Source organism: Solanum pennellii, chromosome 3, assembly GCF_001406875.1.
Source record: "Solanum pennellii chromosome 3, SPENNV200".
NCBI classification, from domain to species: Eukaryota; Viridiplantae; Streptophyta; class Magnoliopsida; order Solanales; family Solanaceae; genus Solanum; species Solanum pennellii.
In genome coordinates this window covers 11,370,171-11,393,318 of record NC_028639.1, presented here as the reverse complement: position 1 = coordinate 11,393,318, position 23,148 = coordinate 11,370,171, and the positions used below count along the sequence as shown (strand labels likewise).

Below are 23,148 nucleotides of genomic sequence, written 5' to 3'. Positions count from 1 at the left end.
ATAAGACCATAATCATTAAGTAACCCATTTATCCATTAAGACCCTCTACCTAAGGTTATCTTAAGACCAACCTAAGTAAGATATGAATAGACCACCCATACAATCTCTTCAATACAAACCTAAGTGTTCCTCAAGACTACCAAAGATAATGATGCTTCCTTTCCATCATAACCACAACAAGTCAACATTCATTTGTAAAGATCCCAAAGGAGACATTCATGCATTTAAGGGACTTCATGTATTGGTCTTGAAAGACCTAGGGAACTCACTTTATCTCTTCAATGCCTAATAATGCCATGTGTATATAGAATCAAATTTCACTACCTACATGTTGTAGAACCTATCCAATAACTAGAGTGCACATCCCACATGATAAGAACAGACATTAACCGACATAGACAATACTAGCTAGGTATGGAATTTGGTGTCAGAAGATCCCACACTGTTGAAGGTATTCTATCTACCAAAGGTAGAACTAAGGACAAATACCATGTAGCCACATGGTTCAAGGCATATCAATGGCTTTTTGTTCTCTATTCTCATACTTTAAGTATAGCTACTATAACACTCTGAAAGTCTATGAACTTAACTAGAACCTCACATGTTGATATAAGGTTAGTAACACTATTTAAAGCCTAAAATAATGTTAATAAACCATTTAGGAAGTTCTGGAGTCAAGACATCAAGAAACTTCCATGAAGTCCGGAAGCTAGTCTAATTTAACTAGCGAAACATCCTTAGGTTTTGGGAAGGTTTAGAGGTGTAGTATGAGTTCTTTAACATGTAACATAACTTTATATAGGTAAAACCATGTAAATAGAGTAAAAACATTTAGGTCGTACTCCCCAAGGGTCTCCTTAGGGGTCCACGAGGGGACCCCGAACTTGGACAAGTAAGCTACCTAAGGCAGCAAGAAATTACACATAGGGGGAGTGAGTCTGCGTCACACACTTTGGAGGATTTTGGGAAAAACTCAAGTCTGCGTTGTGGGAAGGTAGCAAACTTCACTGTCTAGAAAATTAAATTTTAAAATTATGTGGGAAAAGCTTCGCCTCGCGGGCTTGTTCCCCGACGAAAATCTGAAATTTGGATTCAAAGTTTGACATCATTAAAGAGTCAACTTAAGTGATGGGTATTTTGGGTATTTCATGGGGAGTCTACATATTGATTTCCTATCAGTTTCTCTCACATTTACTCACTCAAAAAAATCCCCAAATAAAAACCTAAAAGGTCTCACCTCTTACTAGTTTCTCTCTCTATTCATCCTCCATTGAAGGAAGAAGAAAGATTGAAGAATAAGACCAATTTCTCTATGATTTCACTTCAATTTCGTGGATTAATCTTCATTAAGGTATGGGTTCTTCACTTTTGGGATTCCTTTCCCCAAGAGTTCCTCTCAAAGTTGATTTCTAAATTCCCTAATTCCAAGGGTTTTTCTATTCTAATGGGTTTTCTTCTAAACATCAAATGGATGATTGATCTTAATTAATTGTGATTACTTATGACTAATTAATTCTAGATTGTTGGTTAATTGATGTTAATTGATTGAATTTCATGTTGATGATGTTCATTTCCCCAAATCATGGGTCTTGGTTTTATATTGATGGGAATTGATGTATGAATTTATCATTACACTTGTTTTATCTATTATAATTCATTCATTAATTGCCTAGGGTAATGAATTGTTGGGATCAGATCTATTTCTTGAAGAATTAATGATGAACACTATTCCCCTTAACCCTAGGTTATGAATTGATGTTAATTGGATAATGATGATGCGATCGACCTAGTTCTTTTGTTAATTACTTTTCATTGATGTTACTACACAGATTGTTGTATGTAATTGGTTGGTTGATGGTAAAACCATGAAGATGTCTATTGAAATATGGTGACTTGTGATTAGTCTAAGTCGGTGTTGGTATGATGTTGAATTGAAATGTCTTGACTATGGTTTGTGAGGTGTTAGATAATATGTAAATGTTGTAAGGATGGTGATGATTTACCAGTGTGCCTTATTATGAAGTGATATGTAAATGTGCTAACTTCACCTGTATAAATTCTAATGAAAGGACAATACTTACACAATTGTTATTGAGCTATGATGATGACGATGATGTTGTACAAGGGTTAGACCCTTTGACTTACATTAAGCTATGATGATTATTAAAGGTATTAAAGACATTTGAAAAGGGACTCTAGCTTAGCACCGAGTGAACAAGAGTGAAGAGTGTCCCTTCCCACATAAGGAAGGTAGGATTACTAATGTACTCTTGAGATTGGAGACTATGATTCATCTATCATATAGAGGGTCCTAATATATCTCCTAGATTTTGAACTATGTTGCCCCCATAGGAATATTATCTAGTGGATCCACGTAGCTGCTATGTTCATGTTTTCGTACTACCTTGGCAAGTAGTCCGCCTTCTTTGGTGTAGGGTTTTTCTGACACCGGATTCCACATTATCTCATGTGATCTATGTCAGTTAATGCAAGATGTTCCAGAAAAGGTAAAATGAACTAAAGGACTGAACTCTAACTAAGATGACCTAAGGGATTTAGCTTGGTCTAGGTAGGGGTATGAGACTCTACCTATACAATGCACTAGTTAGCATTAAGGGAAGTCTTAGGAGGATGTTCTTATGTATTTATATGCTTATAAATGTAAATTATATGTATATGATCATCTTACATGTTAATGAAACTATGTGATGTTGATTACTCTTATGAACATATATTTGGTCTCTATTGTTAAGGTATGATATTATGTACTCTTGATGTTATGTTATGTGAAGTTGGACATTGGTTATGTGTAAGACCCAAAAATGAGATGAGGTTTATAGAGCCTAAAATGTTCGTCTTAAGGTTCTAAGGTCCTAAAATTTCTTATTATATGGTTTAGAGGAAGTGTGCAAAGTTTGAAGTGATTTGGAAGTCGAACGTCACGGGACGACCAAGATGTTCGACGACTAGTTGCTTATGTGCCTTATGTTTCAATGCATGCTTAAATTTGTTTAAATGAGTTTAAAAAGTCTTTAAATGTTTTATAATTATGTTAAATGATTGTATATGAAGTTTCGTGATGTTTGGAGGTCAAACGACCAGAACGTCCAAGGCGTTCAAAAGATAGCCCTTAAGATGTTTAACGTGTGTCATGATGGGGCTTGGCCTGTTTGGACTTCTTGTAGGTGTTTTTTTGGATGAAATTTATGTGGAAGGTCTATAACTTTTTAAGTTTTTTATTCACGTTGTAAATGATCTGGTAAGACTTCTAAAGGGCCCCACAAGAGGCCCCAAAAGAAAGACCCAAGGCTGGTCGAAGACACTGCCTGGGTAGTGTCCATTGACGGACACAACGACGGATCGTTGGTCCACCAACGGCCCGTATGGAAAGTCTCTTCAACTAGTACTTGCCTGGGGCATATCACAAGCCTAGAATTTGGATTAAGTTTTAGGCGACGGAAGCCAGGCACGGACCATTGACAACATGACGCCACGTCATTGCCTCCGTCGTTGGTGCACTGTAAGTTGCAGACTGAATCTGTTTCATATACGGGTGAATGGAAAATTCACCCACATCCTAACCTGACCCTAATAGGTTTATTTAGCTATTTTTGGGAGTATATAAGTCATCAAAAACGTGATCACCCCATTCTAGAATCTTCTCAAACGTAAGAAACCTTTTAGCTCCAAAAATATTTCCCTTCAAACCTCCATTGTAGGTGTAGCTCAAGAACTACTTGGAGCTGGGTATTCTATGGATGAATCGTAAAGTTTTAGATATTTTCAACTAGACAAAGGTATGGTGATCTTCATCTCTAGTTATCTTTTTATCTAGAGAGCCATTCTCAAAGATTTCAAAAGAGAAAAATATGATCAAACACTTTGTTTTTCAATATGCCATGGGTTCTTTCTAAAAAGGTTTTGAACAATTTAATCATGATTAATTGACGTTAATACAGTGGTTTTAACGTGAATTTTACTCCAATTGCATGATGAACCCATGCTCCTTCACCAAAACGATTTAGCCTTGCATGGGCTTTGTGATCTTTAATTGCTATCGTTTCAATTATGATTCTATTACATTTAAGTGATTGTATATGCTTTTATTTGCATGAATTTATGTTGAATTGCTGTTGAAGGATCCATGAGGATCAATGTATTAATATTTGAGCATGTTTAGCCTAGTTTCCATGGTTCACTGTAACATTGGTTTCTAAATGGATTAATGTGGATTTAGATTATGTTATATCTACTATTTTGGGTTAGTATCATGATTGAATTACGAATACAAATCTTGTATGATTGAAGTAAAGTTGGCTTATGTGAATTGACCTAGTCTTCTAGTCTATCGATGTATAATATTATGTATATGATGATATCTTGAATTGTGGATAGATGAAGCATAATTTTCTTCGATGAAGTGATTTATCTAGCTGCTGCATAGTATGTACATTATTATTAAAATATTATGGAATATCAAGGTCTTAGAGAATCAATAGAGTTGGTCAATTCCCTCTGTACATTATAGCAAATTGACAAGTTTAATGTCTATGTTGTAGCTTGATATTGAAGTGCTTTAAGCATGATTTCTTTATGATTAAATTTATTATTAGATACTGTGTTACATTGATATTATCTATGAAATATGACTTAAAATCAATGCAAGTGAAGTTAGCTAGGGATCTTTGTTCTTCTACTTTCCTAGTATGTGATGTGTTGTATTATGTTATAGTATGATCTTGTAAGCGACTTGTACATGGTTTCTTCTATGCTTAAAGTACATTTAGATACTTCCCTATATATGAATTGTTGATGAATAAGGTGTATTGATCAATGATGATCAAAGGGTGAGAAATTTGTAAGAATGCTTATCTTTTCAACTTTTCGTACAGTATTGTAGTTGATAAAGATCAATTTCTCAACAGATTTTGCTTGTGGTTTCGGTGGTGAGGCGTTTGCTCAGTGGGGAAATAAGCATCATGTTGAATCACTTTTGAACAACTTCAGGTATGGGTTTTCTTCCCTCTTAGTCCCTTTCCCAAGAGACCCCTAAGTTCAGCTTAATTCCAGTCAAAAACTAAGGTTGTCCCCGTTGCATGCCCCTGTCATTAGATCCTTTGAATGATTCAAGTATGTGTTGGTATGATTTCTGGTAGATGATTTTAGGACTAGTTGAGATTACGTGTTTGAATGTGTATTCGTTATAATATATAAATGAAGAAAATGTCTCCGAGAATGTGTGATATGTTGACTTGTGAGTGCACGTGTGTACTGTGACTTGGTCTCGGCTAAGAGCATGAAATTTGGCATGATTAAATTGTTGTATTTTACGTGTATGAATAAGTTAAAAACTTGATGTTCATATAAGTTGAAGGTTGCTGAATTAAATGAAAATTCTTGATTGAAAGTAATCCTGAAATTGCACCTAAAGATCTCCCTAAAAACTACTCGAAATTTCTTAATGTTTAACGTGAAAGAGGATGAGAAAATGGAATGCAAAAAGGTGATTAAATTCTCGAAAGTAACCATGAAAACTTACCTAAAGATGCACTAAATTTTACACGAAAATTTATCCTAAATCTAACATTTAAAAGTTGGAAAAAAATGGACTACAAAGAGGGTGAACAAATTTCCAGCATTCTGGAAATTTGTTTTTTGGCAGGATACTGTAAAAATTCACGTAAAAAAATGTTTATTGCTTGAGGTTATTGGAGATTGAACCCAAAACCTCACCATATAGATGTTATAAAAATAAAAAAATTAAATGTGATAAGGGGGATTCGAAATGGGGTAAAGTTCAAGTGAAACATTAAGGGAAAAAATGAAAGAAAATAAAGTGAGGTGTGTGGGGTTCGAACCTACAACCTCTTGGATGGATGAAGGATAGAGGAGAAAAATGATAAAAAGGAATAATGAAAAAATGAGGTATGTGGGATTTGATTCCACAACCTATTGGACGAATGAGGAGATAAGGAGAAAATGCAATTAAAATAAAGTGAGGCTATGGGGCTTCGATCCCACACCCTCTTAATCTAAACGAATGAAGAAAGTAAAAAAGGAAAAAGAAAAGAATGTGGGCATGGGGTTTCGATCTTGGGTCCCCCAGGCTGAATTGTTTAAGGAAAAAATAAAAAAAATGAGAAAGGAAGTGTAGGTGTGGGGAATTGATCCCGGATTTCCTATCCAAACGGTTTATGACAACGAAAAGCATAAAGAAAATTAACGAAGTGTTATACAAGGGATTTGAAATAGTGTTCCCTTGCCTAATTCCGTATTGACACATAAGTATTACGTGATTAAATACTTAATGAATGCTACCTATAGGAATCAAATTGAGAACTTGGCATACTTACGAGATGCATAAGTCTTGTACCACATAATCATGGGCAATATGAATCGCTTAAATGAACTATGAATGAAGCCTCATGGCTTGTGTGTGTGGACTCATAAGTCTAGCATATGTTATAAAGAGAGGGAACCTAAGATGTTATGTGATGAATGATAAGACCCCAGAAGGGTTAAGTAAGAGTGTGAAACACACTAAAAGGCCAAGTGCATTGGCATATGATGAATTGAACATTCAAGTAAAGAGATGAGTAATTAAGAAGAGTTAATGTGCTAATGTTAAATAATGTAGTGACAACATGATAAGATCTAAAGTGAAAGGTGAGAGGAATCTCAAATGAACCTAAGTAAATATTACCAAGACGTACTCACCTATCAGAGTGTAAAGTTAATGAAGAGACTATTCTCTATGAACACTCTAATGAAGTTAATGCATACTTAATACTAATGAAGAGATGAGAAATCATCTAATGAGATATGAAGCCCTCATGCTAGAAACCAGCTTCTATGATGTATGACATGAATGTAATGGAACTTTATACTGAGCACCGATAGCCTAGCTATGAGTTGTGATTCCTTCTTTCGGGAAGGCAGAGGTTCGTTTAATTCTCATTAGATGATATTGTCCATCCAGACGGGTATGGGTCTCCTTATATCTCCTAGTCTTTGAACCTATACTGTCAATATAAGGTTCTAGAAGGGTTTGACTCCCTATATACGCTAGCATGTTTTGGTTCACTTTGGTCGGTGATTCCACATCTTATCAGTGTGGGGTTAAACACTGGACTTCATGAAGCTCACATGATCTATGTCGGTTGGGTTAAAGTTCCCAAAGAAAGAATGAAGCCAGCCTCAAATAATGCACATAATGAAATGAACGATACCAAATGAGTTAGGATAGGATAATCAAGAGGTGAGCTAGACATAAGTAATGACACTAGGTCATTCTTGGTCATTGCACAGCAAACCCGATGAAAGTCTTAAACTACATCCTAGGTATAGCTGGTGTTTACACTAGCTTACAACGAATGAAAATGAAGTATGTATGAATGAATGAAGAAAACTCTGTGTTTGCTAAAGAAGACTCCCTAGTTGAGGTCCCATATGTTGTTCTCTCATTTTGGGAAGTCCTAATGTCAAGTCCATGATTCCAAGGTCTCATGGCATATGAAGGAATGATATGTACTATGTGATATGATATGTGAAATATGTTATGTGTTGTTTGCAAAATTATATGTATGATGATGCATATTACTCTCATAGCATGACTTTCATAATTCGATTTGGCAAGTCCGCTGACTTGACTTTCCATAACACATATCTTTAGTATAGAGCTCTTTTTAATCATGCATTTCCTTGGTGTGTGCTTGTATATACCCATACTTAGTACAAGTGTGTACTAATCCCATACAACTCTCATCTTCTAGGTGCAGGTGCAGCTGGAAGCTAGAGCTTACGACTCGACGCTGAAGTTATCCGGACGTGGAGCATTCATCCAGACTTGGCAGTCCCTCTTGCTTTCGAGGATGCCTATCTTTTATATCATATCTTAGATGTAGGCATGAGCTAGTGGAGTATGTTCTACTAGTGTTTCTTTTCCAGTTATTTTCAGATATTATATTGGTGCAATTTTGGAAACTCTATATTATTATAAAGATATGACTATGTCTTTCATTTGATGATCTAGATATTATATAGTTGTTGTGAAACAGTTATGAGTTTATGTAGATAGTCTTATACGAGTTCAATGTTTCTCAGTATGAAGTCTAAGTTAACAAAAAGTTTAAAATTTTTCGCTAAAATTAACCTAGATGATGTAAAAATCACGTATGTAGGATTGTCTAAGACCTCAGAGAGGTCAACGACGCCGGTTTCGGCTAGGTTCTAGGCTCCGGCTGTGACATAAATGTGCTAAACTTACCTATATGAATCGTAATGGAAGGACAATACTCATGCAATTCTTATTGAGCTATGATGATGACGATGTTATACAAGGGTTATACCCTATGACTTACATTAAGATATGATGATTAATAAAATATAAAGAACTTTTAAAAAGGGACTCTACCTTAAAACCGAGTGAACTAGAGTGAGTAGTGTCCCTTCCCACATAGGGAAGGTAGGATAACTAATGTACTCTTGATATTGGACACTTTAATGCATGTAGCATAAAAAGGGTCACAACTATATTTCTTCATTCTTGAACTATGTTGCCCCCATAGGTATTCTAGATAGTGGATCCACGTAGTTGCTATGTTCATGTTTTTGTACTACCTTGGCAAGTAGTCCGCCTTCTTTCGATGTAGGGTTTCATGACATTGGATTCCACGTTAGCTCATGTGGTCTATGTCGATTAAGGCAAGATGTTCCCAAAAAGGTAAGATGAACTAAAGGATTGAACTCTTACTAAGATGACCAAAGGTGTTTAACTTAGTCTAGGTAGGGGTATGGGAGTCTACCTATACATTGCACTAGTTAGCCTTAAGGGAAGTATTAGGAGGATATTCTTATGTATGTATATGCTTATAAATGTAAATGATATGCATATAATTATCTTACATGTTAATGACTATGTGATGGTTATTACTCATATGAACATGTATTTGGTCTCTATTTTTAAAGTATGATATTATATATTGTTGATGTTATGTTATGTGAAGTTGGACATTGGGTATGGTTCTTGTTACGTTACTTGGATAAGTTAGGGTATGGGGCTTTGCTTATTCATTGCACAAGTGGACTTAAAGAGGATCATGAGTAATGGTCTTGTTTAGGTTATGATGAAATATGCTCTTATTCATCCTTGTTGCTTTTACAACTTGATGATAGAGTTTCTTTCACTATGTGTTCAATTATACGATATGCATGTTGATTTGACTATGACTTTTATTGTTGGTCATATGATGTACATGCCTATGACTTAAGGAATATGTCTTACTTATTGGTATGGTCTTATTCAATGCGCATAAAACTTTTCAAAGTAAATTGCATACCTTTATGAAATGTCGCTTCTCTTAGCTTGATTTCACGATATATGTGCATAGTCTCATACTTAGTAAAAGTGGTCTACTAACCCCATTTCTTCTTTTCCTCAAATTTTTAGGTTCTTATCATTGAAGGGCTTTTGGAAACGACTTTGAAGAAGACTTGGAATTCTTAATCATCCAAGTTGAGTAGGTCTTAACTTTCCGAGGGCAATGCCACTATCAAGCTTATGAAGTTGTTTTTGTATTAAGACTTTTATGTTCTTCCCTTTTCATTTGGATATTCAACATTGTATGACCTATATGTGGTCTTATTTCATATATGTATGGGCTAGGACCAAATTGTTATACTCTTACTAGATGGTTATGATATGAGGCAACTATTTGAGACTATGTTATATTCTATATATCTACGTGCAATAAACTAGAAGACTAAGTAATCTTCATATGTGAAGGGTCTACATATACTCGATATATATACTATGTGTATGTAGAGATCTATATAATCCTTAATGTAGAAGTAGTAAAAAGTTTTGAATTTTCCTCTAACTTTGACCTATGAATGTAATGATGTAAGCTAAGAGGCTAGTCTTAGTCCTCAAAGAGGACAAAGACACCGGTTACGTCTAGGGGTTATTCCCGGATTTCACAGCTACTACCATAAGCATATCCACTCGGTGCTTTAACTTGTTTCTCATAGAGTAAGTTCATTCACATAATAGTATTTGAGAAGGTGACATCTCTAAGTCCTACCAACTAATAATACCACTACCAAGAACTGGTCCACAAGGGTTGTAGATCAAGGTTCATTAGGATAGATCATTCATGATGGTTACCACACTAGGTCTATCCAATTCACTTCATTTTAAACCTTCTTTTCATATTCAAGGTTTCATATTCACTTAGGGTTCTAGACTCATCAAGAAGGGGCACCATTCTTAGGTCTACCAGTTCAAGAAATACATTAGAACAACTCATTCATCATTCGTGTATCAAGTAAGGACAAGTAGGTTTACCTAAACAAGACACCATATCATCATATAGAGACTCTTCATAGTTTTTCATCATCACATACCAACATTTTGAGGAAACATGCTTTCATTGACAATATTACGTAGATTTTTACAACATCTCCTCAAGATCGCATGAACACCTTCACATTACACATTCACGTATACAATATCATCCTTCACATTGTACACCCATATAAGCCATAACATGATGATACTACAATCCAAAAAATAATACCGCCAAGGACATATTCATAACAATTATAACAATTAAGCACCGCTACCAGAAGTGGACCATATCAAAGTAATAGAAATTCAATATAATTCTACATTAACTAAGGGTATTAGGTCAACTTACCACCTTCCAATAGCCTCAATCACCATTCCTTAACATCTTCCAAAATTTCATAATTACGAAGATCATATGTCCATGGAGTTTTTTTAATCATAAAAACATCAATTAACATCGAATACTTCATAAATCATCAATTTAAACCTTTTAATTCAATAACCCATGCTTAGAATTCAATAGGATATTGAGGACTTTTTAGATCTTTTGAAAAGCCTTTGAATTGGCTCCTTCAATGATAGAAGAATCAAGGATGAAATCACTCTACCTTATTCAAGTCCTATCCAAGAAATTCGGATTGACAACTTGGAGAATTCACCTTCTTCCTTGGAGCTTGAATGTTTTTAATGGAGGTTTTGGAGAGAGGGAGAATGGAGAGATTTTGATTTTTCAACTTGAGGGTTTTGTTTATAAATGGTGAAGTGGGGAAAAGTTACTCGAAACCGTTTATAATAAATCCCCAAAGTACCCAAAAGACCCCTAAACAAATTGGACCTCTTTAATTAATTCTAACTTGACTTTTAAATGACACGACAAAATATGGGACGTGGTTGAACATCGTGGAGGCACCTCCGAATCTTGTTTCTAGAATTTAATTGGAGCCAGAAAGGTTCATTACAAGCCCTTGGCGCAAGGTAAATTTTTTCCTTTTTAAGTGTTGGCTGTGCGTCGCGCTTTAGCTTCCAAATATGGGGTTGCATGCACGCTGCCTTTGCAGCCTTGGGTCCTCCTCAAGGACCCTTTGGTTGGTCCTTAGGGAGTCGTTCCCGGATGTTTTGACCCTAAACTCGTTTATTAAGACACTAGGGTACCTCCACTGATTTTACACTATAAACAACACATAAAAACACATATAACATACAAGGACTCAGTAGCATACACAAGACTAGTTTCTGGACGTGTTGGTCGTCCTTTGATGTTTGTCTTCAAAACCACTAAAACATGTCCTTGCATAGTATTTCTCATCAACTTAACAAGTTATTAACTCAAGAAACTCATGTGAATCTCTAATTTATCCTAGTTTATTTTGAGGGTGTAAGAAACCTAATCCACCACTAGAGATTCACCTACAAAATTAAAACACGTGTGACCATATCTAGTTCATCACACTCACAATCATGCACAAAAATAAATAGATGTTCACATAAAAATTTGTCGAATAACTCGAAAGGTTTTCCTTTGAATAGTCGATACTAGTCATTTTTATTAACGTGACTCAACATATCCTTTACATCCTTCGACAGAAGGCAATACTTTTAAAATTAAAACCATCATTAAGTACTTTAACAATCAAAAGTATAAACTTTACAACTCAAACGAAGTGTAAGTCTTTTAAAATTCAAAATACTTGATACAAGTGACCATTCCACACCTTGTGAATTCATACCTTGACAAAACATAACACCACAAATGTAGATTGACAATGAAAAATGTGAATTGTAAATTCAATCGTACAACACAATCCCTTTATCTATGAACATTGGCTTATATCTTTAAGACTTGTTGAATTCATGGATCTTTGATCATCATGGACCACATCTCTATATATCTCACATATCTTTAGCTAACAATTCAATCGTAATCATTAAAAAACTCAAAACAAAACAAAACAACATATTATCATATTTGAGATAGTTCTTAAGTATTTTTTAATAGTGTCTAACCAATTCAATGGACTTGTGAAACTATTGCCATAGTCTAGCAAAATGAAGGAAATCATGTGTCTCTGAACCCAATTATCTACACCTCTAAAGATACCTTTGTAGCCCTTGTAATCAAATAAAATACTCTTGCTCTCACCTCTCTCGAAAGGTTGCACTTCATATCACTATTTTTCTTTATTATTACTATAGCTCTTTAATTTCTATTTAAATGGTGTACCACCATTTCTTAGAACTTTCCATAAGCTTGTCATTTCGGTATTAATCCACTCCCTTATGGATTAAGATAAAATCACCAGTCCTCATACTACCCTCCTTCTTCATAACCAACAAGACAGGACCATCCCACGAGGGAAACTCTAAGACGGATGAAACCTTCATCAAGAAGCCATTGGATTTGAGCTTTAAGCTATCTCAATTTAGACACCACAACAATAGACTCAATAAAGGGTGATTCGACCTCAAGGTCTTAAATATGAGTCAATTACGCCAAACAATCTCACTTGACCAGTTTCTAAGACCGAATGAAGGATTTGATCTTAGTTAGTTTTGGCTTGTACACTCCTCCCCACTATAATCTTTCCCTACCTTGGATCTCTAGAGTTATCGACTTAGCATTATAATTAATTTTACTATAATAGGGGGATAACTAAGTCATGCCTAAGAATATATCAAGTCAGACATATCTAGCACAACCAAATCAACTCAAATCTGAAAATCCAAAACACAATAGGAAACACGATATACATGGGTGACTATGACTGACTCTTCAACTAGGGTAGAAACGTAGGTGGGGGCATCAAGTATAACACAAAACACATCAAATCCCAAGTCGGTTTAACTGGCACGTAGAAATAGGTAGAATTTGGATCAAACAACACATTGGCCATTGAGTCACACCAATTATAATACTTTGGATCACTACATTTGAACCTCATGTGCGCAGGTTCTCCATAAATTTTACACGCCTTATAACTTATATTCGATTGTTGAACACTGCGGCAAAATTTGGGGTCCACAATATGACTAGGAAAAATAGGTGAGACAAGGCTGATAATCTATCTCGCCCTTTCCCCCTCTAACGTCCCTCATCCTGCTGTAGTTGCTGCTCCATAGAGGCACCAATCCTGCTATAGCGGCATAAAGTGGACCAGTAAGATCCTCTCTTGACATACGATTCTAAGTCATGTATCCTCTGCCACAGTGGCCAGTACTATGCTACGACGGCACAATTGGTAACAATATGTTCTTGGACAAAATTCAATTCCCCCATTTTACAACACACCTATAACTTGCTACGCTCAGAAAATACCCCTCCAATCAATCGAACTATACGCAAACCAAATAATTCTTGCTAATTCAGTACCACAACCCCCATATCCTTCTTATACACTAAGACATTCACACGACCCTTATACAAGATCTTCCTTTCACAATGAGTTTCATGATACTCAAGTATATACAAGTTGCACAATTTCAACATTTCAGCCAGCACATCGCACATACAAACAGTAAGGCTCATATTTATTGTGAACTTAATCACCTCATCACATTCAATCAATTACAACTTCACAATCGTAGTTAATTCAGACAACCAGAAACAGACAATCAAATCTTTCAATATATAATTCACAGATAAGTCAAAAAAATTAATTAGTTTTTCCATAAACAACCATCATCACTGATCAGAACCTTCCCGTTCTAATTGTCTTGCTTGTGTTCCATTTAGTTCACATAGTTAAGATATCCATTGGAATCGAGAGATGCAAGTTTGACTCAACTCATACAACAAGCGACAATATAATCTAGCAAGCCCCATAAAATTGCTAATTTCAATCATAGAACTTGGTCGAACCCAATTCTGAACCGCCATATTCTTTAACTAATGGTAACCAAACCTTAAATTAATCTTAGAGAAAATTGATGCACCTTTCCATTGGTCAAAAAGCCTTATCAATCCGAGGCGATAAGTACTTGTTCTGAATTGTAACCCTATTCAACTTCCAGTTATCTATACACATCCTCTCTTGCTAGTGATAGTGTTGCGACTTTTGTTGCTCTAGGTCGGACCATAGGTTAAAGGAGGAAAGATACCAATTTGTATCACCCATAAATCAATTGAATTCATGTCGTAGTACGAAGGAGTAGAAAGAAATGAGTTTTTCCTAATGTCCTATAGCCTATCGAAGAAAGGTACAGACATCATTTTACCGTTCCCTAAGACTCTACTAGACTCATTTTTGTACAACCAGATCAACGAACTTAGGATCTTATACAAACTTTGTCACAACCCAATTCTTCGTGATTGGCACCCACATTAACCATCCGGTGGGAGAACCACTACTACAATCCAAACTAAGCAACTAAACAAAAACTAAGTCCATGAAGTTACAAAAGCAAGTTTAATTAACAAAAAAATATTGAATTAAATACCTAGAACCAGAAAGTCATTGTACCAAAACACTACAAGCAACAGGTCTAAGAGTAAGGAGTACTACCCAGAAACTAAACAACAACTTAAACAATTAGTCTAAGTCCCAAAAGAGTGGGCTAAAATAAAAGAGAACTCAAGGGAGCTCGGAAGAACTAGATCACCCTTGAATTCCAAACGATCACTGATCTTCTAAACGACGTATGTCAATAGCCATGGAAGATGCCATGTACTCAACAAAAATAAGAGCAAGTACAATATCACTACACAACCATCACACGGCTATCCCAATAAGTGAAACACATGTAAGTAACCACAACAATATAAAATAGGCATATACCAAACATAAACAATACCATCATCATTCACATCAACAAACAGTTTAACAGTTCTCAACAACATACAATTAAATCATTGTAGAGAAACAATTAGTCTTTCAATATCAAACATCATTAGATATGAACATAATCATCACAAGTATATAAGTAACACAATTCAATCGTCCTCTCACGGAACTCAATTTAATGGTCCTCTCATGGAACTCATATCCAAACTGTAGTTTGTCAAAACATTGCAAACCAATCCAATTTTTATGCCGAATGTGGAAACCAATCCTATAATTGTGTCGGAATGTGGCAACTTGATCCAATATTTATGCCGACACATGGAAATGCAATCCAAGTTAGCTTGCTAGAACGTGACAATCTGATCCAAGTTAGCTTGCCAAACGTGGAAATATGATCCTCATTCACACACCACAATCACAATTACATCATCAAGATTATACAACAAGAGGTGATTCATGATATACAATTATTCAATTAATCTCATTTACGACTGGGGTGATCAACAATGCACAATTCGCATATATACATGCATTATAGCGAAGCAATTTAAAATATATCATACCAACATGAAATTACAACCATCACCTACCTTGAATGAAAGCTTGAATCCCTTAACAGCACTTGAATATTTTATTTATGGATTTTTTCTGCTTTTTCTAGGTCTACAACAATCAATATATGCAAGGATCAATAATCGAATGTCTAATTATCCGGATTATAACAAACTCAATAACCCTAGACAAACCCAAGATCCTAATACCGAATTTATGGATTTTCCACCATAAGTCTAATATCAATACCCTTATACATTGATAAAACCCAAGAAAATAGGTTTTTTCGATCACAAAACAGATTTCGAGTGTTAAAATTTTACCTTTAGCCTCAAGAATAGTGAAAAACTCTCAAGAACTCGTTTGAGGTCTCCTCATTAACTCTAAAAGTCAAAAAGTAACAAATAAGGTCATTTAGGGGTTTATTTATGACTTTAAGTCGCATCGGGATTGCTACAGCGGACCCATCCCGCTACAGCGCCCTAAGCGAAGATGTAATATTACCATTCGCGTTAAGACCATTTTTGGCAGTTCTGCAGTTGTACTCGCCAAAATTTATTTGGTAAAGTCGTCTGATTCCTTATCCTTGTAGCTATACACTCATGTAATCTAATTCACAATTAGATCTCTCATTCATTACTATAGTTCTCTATACCTTAATGACTCTGATTTCATCAAAATCTGGACTACGCTAGAGATTCTAAGTTACTACCAAAAAGTTTTCTGGCCCAGTTTTTTGTTTATTAACTTTTCCATAACAACAGAAGCAGGTCGTTATAAGTCAACCCTCCTTACTTATTCTCATTAAAGTGCAATCAATTAGTTGAATTGAAAATACAATACATGTGGATAAATTTATGACATAGACATACCAATAGAAATATTCACATTATTGACTAATCATTAAGATGCAACTATTTTATAATTTAACTTGTGCCCTTACTACAAATAAATCCCTTTTTTCAAAGAAGTTGATTTTTATTCTAGTTGTTAGGGACTTACTATAGACTCACGCAAAAAATTGAATTCGATATTGTTTATGAGCAATAAAATATGCTTACCCTTATTTTATACACTTTGATTTTTAAACTATTAAATTAAGATCACTATAGGACTTTCATATCTTATAATGTAGGACTAGGGTCATGTATGATATATTTGGATATTAACTGACTTTTTTCTACCCTCATTGATATAACATTGGCTAGTCTTCTCTTTTACTAGAAATTCGGGTTTCACATTTTTTTTTCTCCTCCTTGATTTGTTGATGCTCTAGGGTGGACTTCTCTTCACATTTTTTGATTCAACAATATTCTTCCACTTTATTATTCCTTTATTTCGTTCAATGTTCCACACCATTTTAATCCTTGAATAACTCTTTTCTCACAATCCAAATCTCTTTTCATGCCCTTTTTCTTTTCTTTTCTTGTTTTTATCTCCGGTAGTAAACCTCAACTTAGGCTTTTAGCATGCATTAAAAAGGTATCAGGTTCATTAAAAAGTTACATATTTTTCTCTGAAATAGCTACCCTCAACTTAGATTTTAGCTTTAGTTGAGGCTTAGATATCCAAGGAGGGATCATAGACAAAACAAATATTTTAAATTTTCCAAGGGACGGTGAATTTAGTGATTTGAAAGAATGGTCTAGTTCAAGCCCAATAATGTTGTTAGAATGGAGCAGTTCTTTAATTTGGTTGGTTGGTATTAGTCCTAACTGGACTTATTTTCAACAAAAACCTATGAACCTCTCCATATTCATAGTTAGATCATTTTAGTAAGACTAAATGGGCAAGTTATAGATTGCAACATACAATGTAAGTATCCAAACACCTTCACACACATGACACATTGGTTCAGTATCAAATCATCACTATATCTGGTTCATGTTAAAGCTTAAGTCATGTTCTCTAGTCGATTCATATCATGTCATACAAAGATCCTACACATTCAACTTATCAATCACAAATATAACTTATAATATATTTGAGGGTTGTCAACTTTTATGTTCTTTCTCCGTCATGCTTTCGTTGTAGTCTACTACTACAATTTACTACACAAAACATGTCGGTTAAAAAGAAATTACACAGTTCCTTAGGTAACAAAACACTGGCAAGAAAACCCTGAAGATTGATTGTGAATTGGGTTGCTCAGACTTTACCCCCAACACTCACAGTCCGACCAAATTGCCACATAAAAGAAAAGTGCAATGCCCTCAATGCAAAAATAACGTAAAATATTCGACGAGACAAAAATGTGGTGCTTATAATTCGAGACCCTTCAAGATGCTAGTGGATCCAATTGCACCGAACCTAATGTACAAATATGTGTGGCACCCTAAGTGAAACCCTCCAAACTAACTAGAGGATAAACATCAGTAGTGCCCCTAGAACCTGAAGCTCCAAAAATCATTTCTCTGAATCTAAGATGCCCGCATGTCCTCATCAACTCTCGTAGGTGTTGCGCCACCTCAAATTACTTCTTTTTTTTTCTTTTTTCTCCTTCTCCGTATCAGTAGTATGCTTGGAAGTTCATGTACATTACAAGACGTGCTGAAGGGTGGACAGAAGCCTCATTATTACTAAATAGGGAAAATATCATATTGTCTCCATCCTAAGTTGGGGAAGGTTATTGTAACACCTCAGAAAAGCACTTAGATAAATTCAGCAGAAAATCACCTAAACACGTGAACCACGACAGGTTTCATGGACCGTGAAATCGACCATGGTCCATTGACCTGCCCATGGACTCAGCACCCTTCAGTAGAGGTGGAGCATGCGACCCTACACAAGTCGTACACCGCCACAGCAAACGTACGGGTGCCCATGGTGAAAAGTCAAAAATTTCCAAGCCCTGAAATCTGACTACAGAGCCCTCCACGGGCAATGGGAGGGTTCGTAAACATGAGTTAGCAGACCACCAACCCAATTAAAGAACCACATCGACCTTAACGGTCCGTGATCCCTCACACGGGTCGTTCTAAGGCTTGTGGTCGAACCATGCAGAAACGTACAGTTATTGTACCAAGGACCACGGCCGACATGATGATGTGTGTTGCCTTTAATGGCCCGTCGAAGTTTCAATGTTCAGCCCCATTAAACTTTTAAGTCAGGGGTCATTTGGTATTTTACTTATGCGTTGGACCCCTACACTATACTTTTAACCCCCAAACTACATAGTTTTGTTCAATTTTAGCCTAGTAACTTAATTGGAACTTACCCTAATCAACAATTCACCAAATCAAGGAAAAATTATAACAAAAGAGGAGAAAAAGTCGAGCATCCCTAGACCACAAATGCAATGAGTTCTCATAAGTTCTAGTCTCAAAATTAAAAGATTTCTCCATGAATTTCATCACCAGGTATGTGATATTTCATTAGTGGGTTCCTTTAACCCATTAGGTCCCTAGAATTCAGTTAGATTCTTGATTTCGTTAATATTATCAAGACTTAGGGTTTCTAGAATTTTAGCAGATTGTTATGAGTTAGTTATTTTAATGTTCCTAATCCGATTATCATGTAGAAGTATTTTTTTCTCAAAATTTGTACGTAAACTCAGAATCATAGTTATGTAGTTCTTTTATTGCACGAATTACATTAGTTAGGACAGATAAATTGATATGCATGCCTCAATTTCGTATGTTTCATTATAAGATATACATGTCGCATTTTAAGATTTAACATGTCAAATTATTGGGCTTTCCAGTTTACTTCAGTATGTCAAATTGTTAGGAGTAGTCTTTAGACCGAGTTGATCTAGGGTATGTCGTCACTCTTATGTCCTAGAACTGTGTGCCCTCGTAGGTTACAAGTCCCCTTTGTAGGTATCAGTTTTGAGATCACATTAGTTATACCTCGATACCTAGATAGGATATATTGGGTCCTCTCGATGGGGTATATACATCGGACTTTACATTTAGCTCGTGTGTTTTTATGATGGTTACTAGTAGCTTCCATAGTCAGATTTTATTACATTGACCATTTTATTAGTAATAGTTCAACATTCAGTTTTAGCATGTTATAAACTTGATCATTGCATTTAGTTAGTTCATGTTCAATATTTCAAACATAGTGTCATTCTTAGTTTACATCATTGCTCGGTAACATGGTTCGTTCAGTTATATATATTGTTGATCTTTATTATATAATGCATGTTTAGTTTAAGTACCGATGCATACTCTGGGATACATCTTTTTGTGATGTAGGTTCAATTTTGTTCAACCTTCATATTATGCATAAATTAGTTTCCAATCTTCATGTCAGCAAAATAGGTGGCGAGTCCTCATCCTCCGAGGACAGTAGACATGATTCTTTTCTACATTTCAGTCTTTAGTTTTCAGTTTTTTTTTAATGGATTTAGCTGGGACATGTCCCAACATTTCTAGTCACTTAGAGGCTTTATTTAAGACATAGTTAGATTCACTTTTAGCTTTGGAATAATATTCCAGTTGTCATTAAACTCAGAGATTATTTATTTAGATATTAATGTGTATTCCAATCATTTCAGTTTAAATTATGATTCAAGCTTGCACAAAGTACTTTCTTAATTCAATTTTCTTTAGGTAAGACTATGATAATATTTTAGTTTTCATTAAACTCACTGATTATTTATTCATACAGTAATGGGTATTCCAATCGTTTCAGTTGATAATTCAAGCTTGCACAAAGTACTTTCTTAATTCAATTTTCTTTAAGTAAGATTATGATATGCTAGTAGGGTTATCTTGGGAACACTTGTGATCCTAGGTCGCGTGTTTACGTCCAGGGGATAGACTCGGAGCATGACAAACTTAGTATTATAGCACTGGGTTTAAGAGTCCTAGGATGTCTGAAAAACCGCACTAAGTAGAGTCATTTTCATGGGTGTGAAGTGCACCACATCTAATGAGAAGGAGGTTTTGTAAAGTGTTTTAGGAAAATTTGTTTTTCTTGTTACTCTTATCGTGTGTAAGGTATGATCAAATTCCTCATTTTTAACACCATGTTATGTGCTTTCATATCATGCCTCCCTGAGTCCCTGTATAGTTTGTGGAAGGAATACAAATGCATGAAATGCTAACACAACTCCTCTAGTCCTAGATTATGATGTTTTGAATGCAGAGTTTTGGAATGCAATTCAGCTTTTGGCTCAAAGTGTTACCAACTAGAATAAGCAGCAGGTTCCAGTTCATGCATATTCTACTAGTGGAACAATGGCAGCCAGGGTTCGCGATTTTGTTAATATGAATACGGCTGAGTTTTTAGGATCGCAGATTGGTGAGGATCCTCAAAACTTCGTAGAAATTTTAGTTATAACATTTAATATGATTTAAATGTTTGTTTTTCTACTCAATTTTTCCTATATAATATATTTGGCTTATACAATAGTACTAGTCCTCTTGAATTGATGGAATGTACTTCCACGATAGTAAGTGTGGCCCAATGGCCATTTTTTTAAAATAAATTATAACTTGGTTATTTTGGATTAAAAAAATAATTCAGCGCATGGACAATTGTCTAATTTTTCTTTTTAACATGCAGTTGTACATTAGCAAATAAAGGTAGAAGCAGTTCAACTTTTAGATGGTAAAACCCATGTTTATAACAAAACAATAACAATAATATTATGTTTCTGATGATAAAAGGGTAATTTTGACCATTTTATACTGATAAATGTAAAAGAGATGAAAAATGGAAAATGTCAACAATACTCCTGGACTATAGTATAAGGTTTGAAAATAGTATTCATCCCTCTTTTGGTCCAAACCAAAGCAACGTACCTCTTCAAGATCCTATCTTTTTAATAAGAAAATTCTTCTACATTTTCGTATTTGTTGTAGCTTTTTTGTTTTGAGATCCAATTCTTCTCTATTTTCTCAACCTCTTACTTGAATTTAAGAGTCATGGTATAAGAAGAAAACAATGATTAAGATTTAATTCATTAAATCAAGATTCTAAACATGATATAAATTATTAATATTTTATAAACAAATTAATAATATCATAATCATAATATTATATTATATTATCCATAAATTTTTCTCTATTTTCCTGCTATACTTTTTCTTACGGGGCCATATACTTTTTCTTAATGAGTCAAATCTATTAGTACAAAATTTTGTGCAAGTTTTTCTTTCAAAATTAGTTATGACAGATTAGAAAAAAAAAGTAAGTTATTAATTTATAAAAAGGAATATGCTGTTATAACTGTGATCTTACTATTAACTTTTATAATATGTTAACTATCCAAAACAATTTTTTTTTAAAAAGAAAAACTATTGCAAGTACAAAAATCACTAGATTTTAAGAAAATAATATTGGGGTATTGAAAAGGTATTTTTTTTTTCTTATTTGGATAATATGGGGAAAATCTAGTCGAGGTGAGTTTTTTTATTTCATTCAATACGAAAAATGAAACATAATAAATATTAAAACAAAAAATAGGGTTTTTAGTTTTAAAGATATAAGTGATTCAAAATGGTTAATGGAGGTGTATTTTTAGATAAGAAAGACGAATAGAAGGATATTTTAAGACCAAAAGTTAAAGAAGGGTGTTTCTAGACCTTTTTCTATAGTTATGGGGTAGTTTCAACCCTTTTCCAGAAACCAAATGAATATGTACTGTGGTAAAATAATTGTGATGCTTCCATCGTTCACTCTGTTAATTTGGATAGTTGTTACGTATTATTTCGTAACATATTATATTGTGTTTTATTGTAATGTGTCATACTTTATTACTTTAGTAAATATAATGTTTTTTTATAAATTGTATTACTCGTCGTTATGTAATGCCATATAATCATAATTCGAATGATATTAAACCTACAAGAAAAGTTGGTAGTAGAACTATTATAAAAAGGTAGGGTAAGAAAATAAAATAGGAGGTGAAAAAAAGAGAGAATAAAATAGAATTATAAAATAATAAGTAAAGATAAATGGTCTGTTAGGTAGGAAGGAAAATGTTTTTCATGAAAAAAGGTTTTCTAGAATATGTTTTTTCTGAAAAGCAAATAGATTTTTTGCTTATTTTCTCATTTTTGGTTGGACAGTAAAAAATATTTTTCAGAAAAGATTTTTTCATGTTGATTTACAAATGAAAAATATATTGGAGAATACTTTTAATTTTATTAGAGATTTGAAAATAATTTTTGAACTGAAATCAAAAATATTCCTGTTAAAAGATAAACTTATTTTGTTTTTGGGAGGGCTCGGCTGGGGGAAAAGACGCGATGGGGTAAAAAAAACAAAAAAAGTGAACAAAATTATTTAAGAAATACAAACTTAAATTTGTTTTGAAGGGGGAGGAAGTTGCTCCATCGGGGGAGAGGGGGGGAGGGGGGTATGTGATAAAAATAAAATTTGAAATTGAGAATTTTTTTAAAAAAACAAACTTTAATGTTTTTTTAGAGGGAGATGGGTGAGGGTAGGATGAAAATAAAAAAATAAAATATTATTTGAAAATGAACTTCAATTTTTTTGGGGGAGGGTAGTGGG

The 23,148-nt window shown here is 34.5% G+C and overlaps 1 pseudogene; it reads left to right on the top strand.

Annotated features, from left to right (window-relative positions):
* The window catches only part of LOC107013195, a 79,124-nt pseudogene that overhangs the window by 43,862 nt on the left and 12,114 nt on the right, over positions 1 to 23,148 (top strand).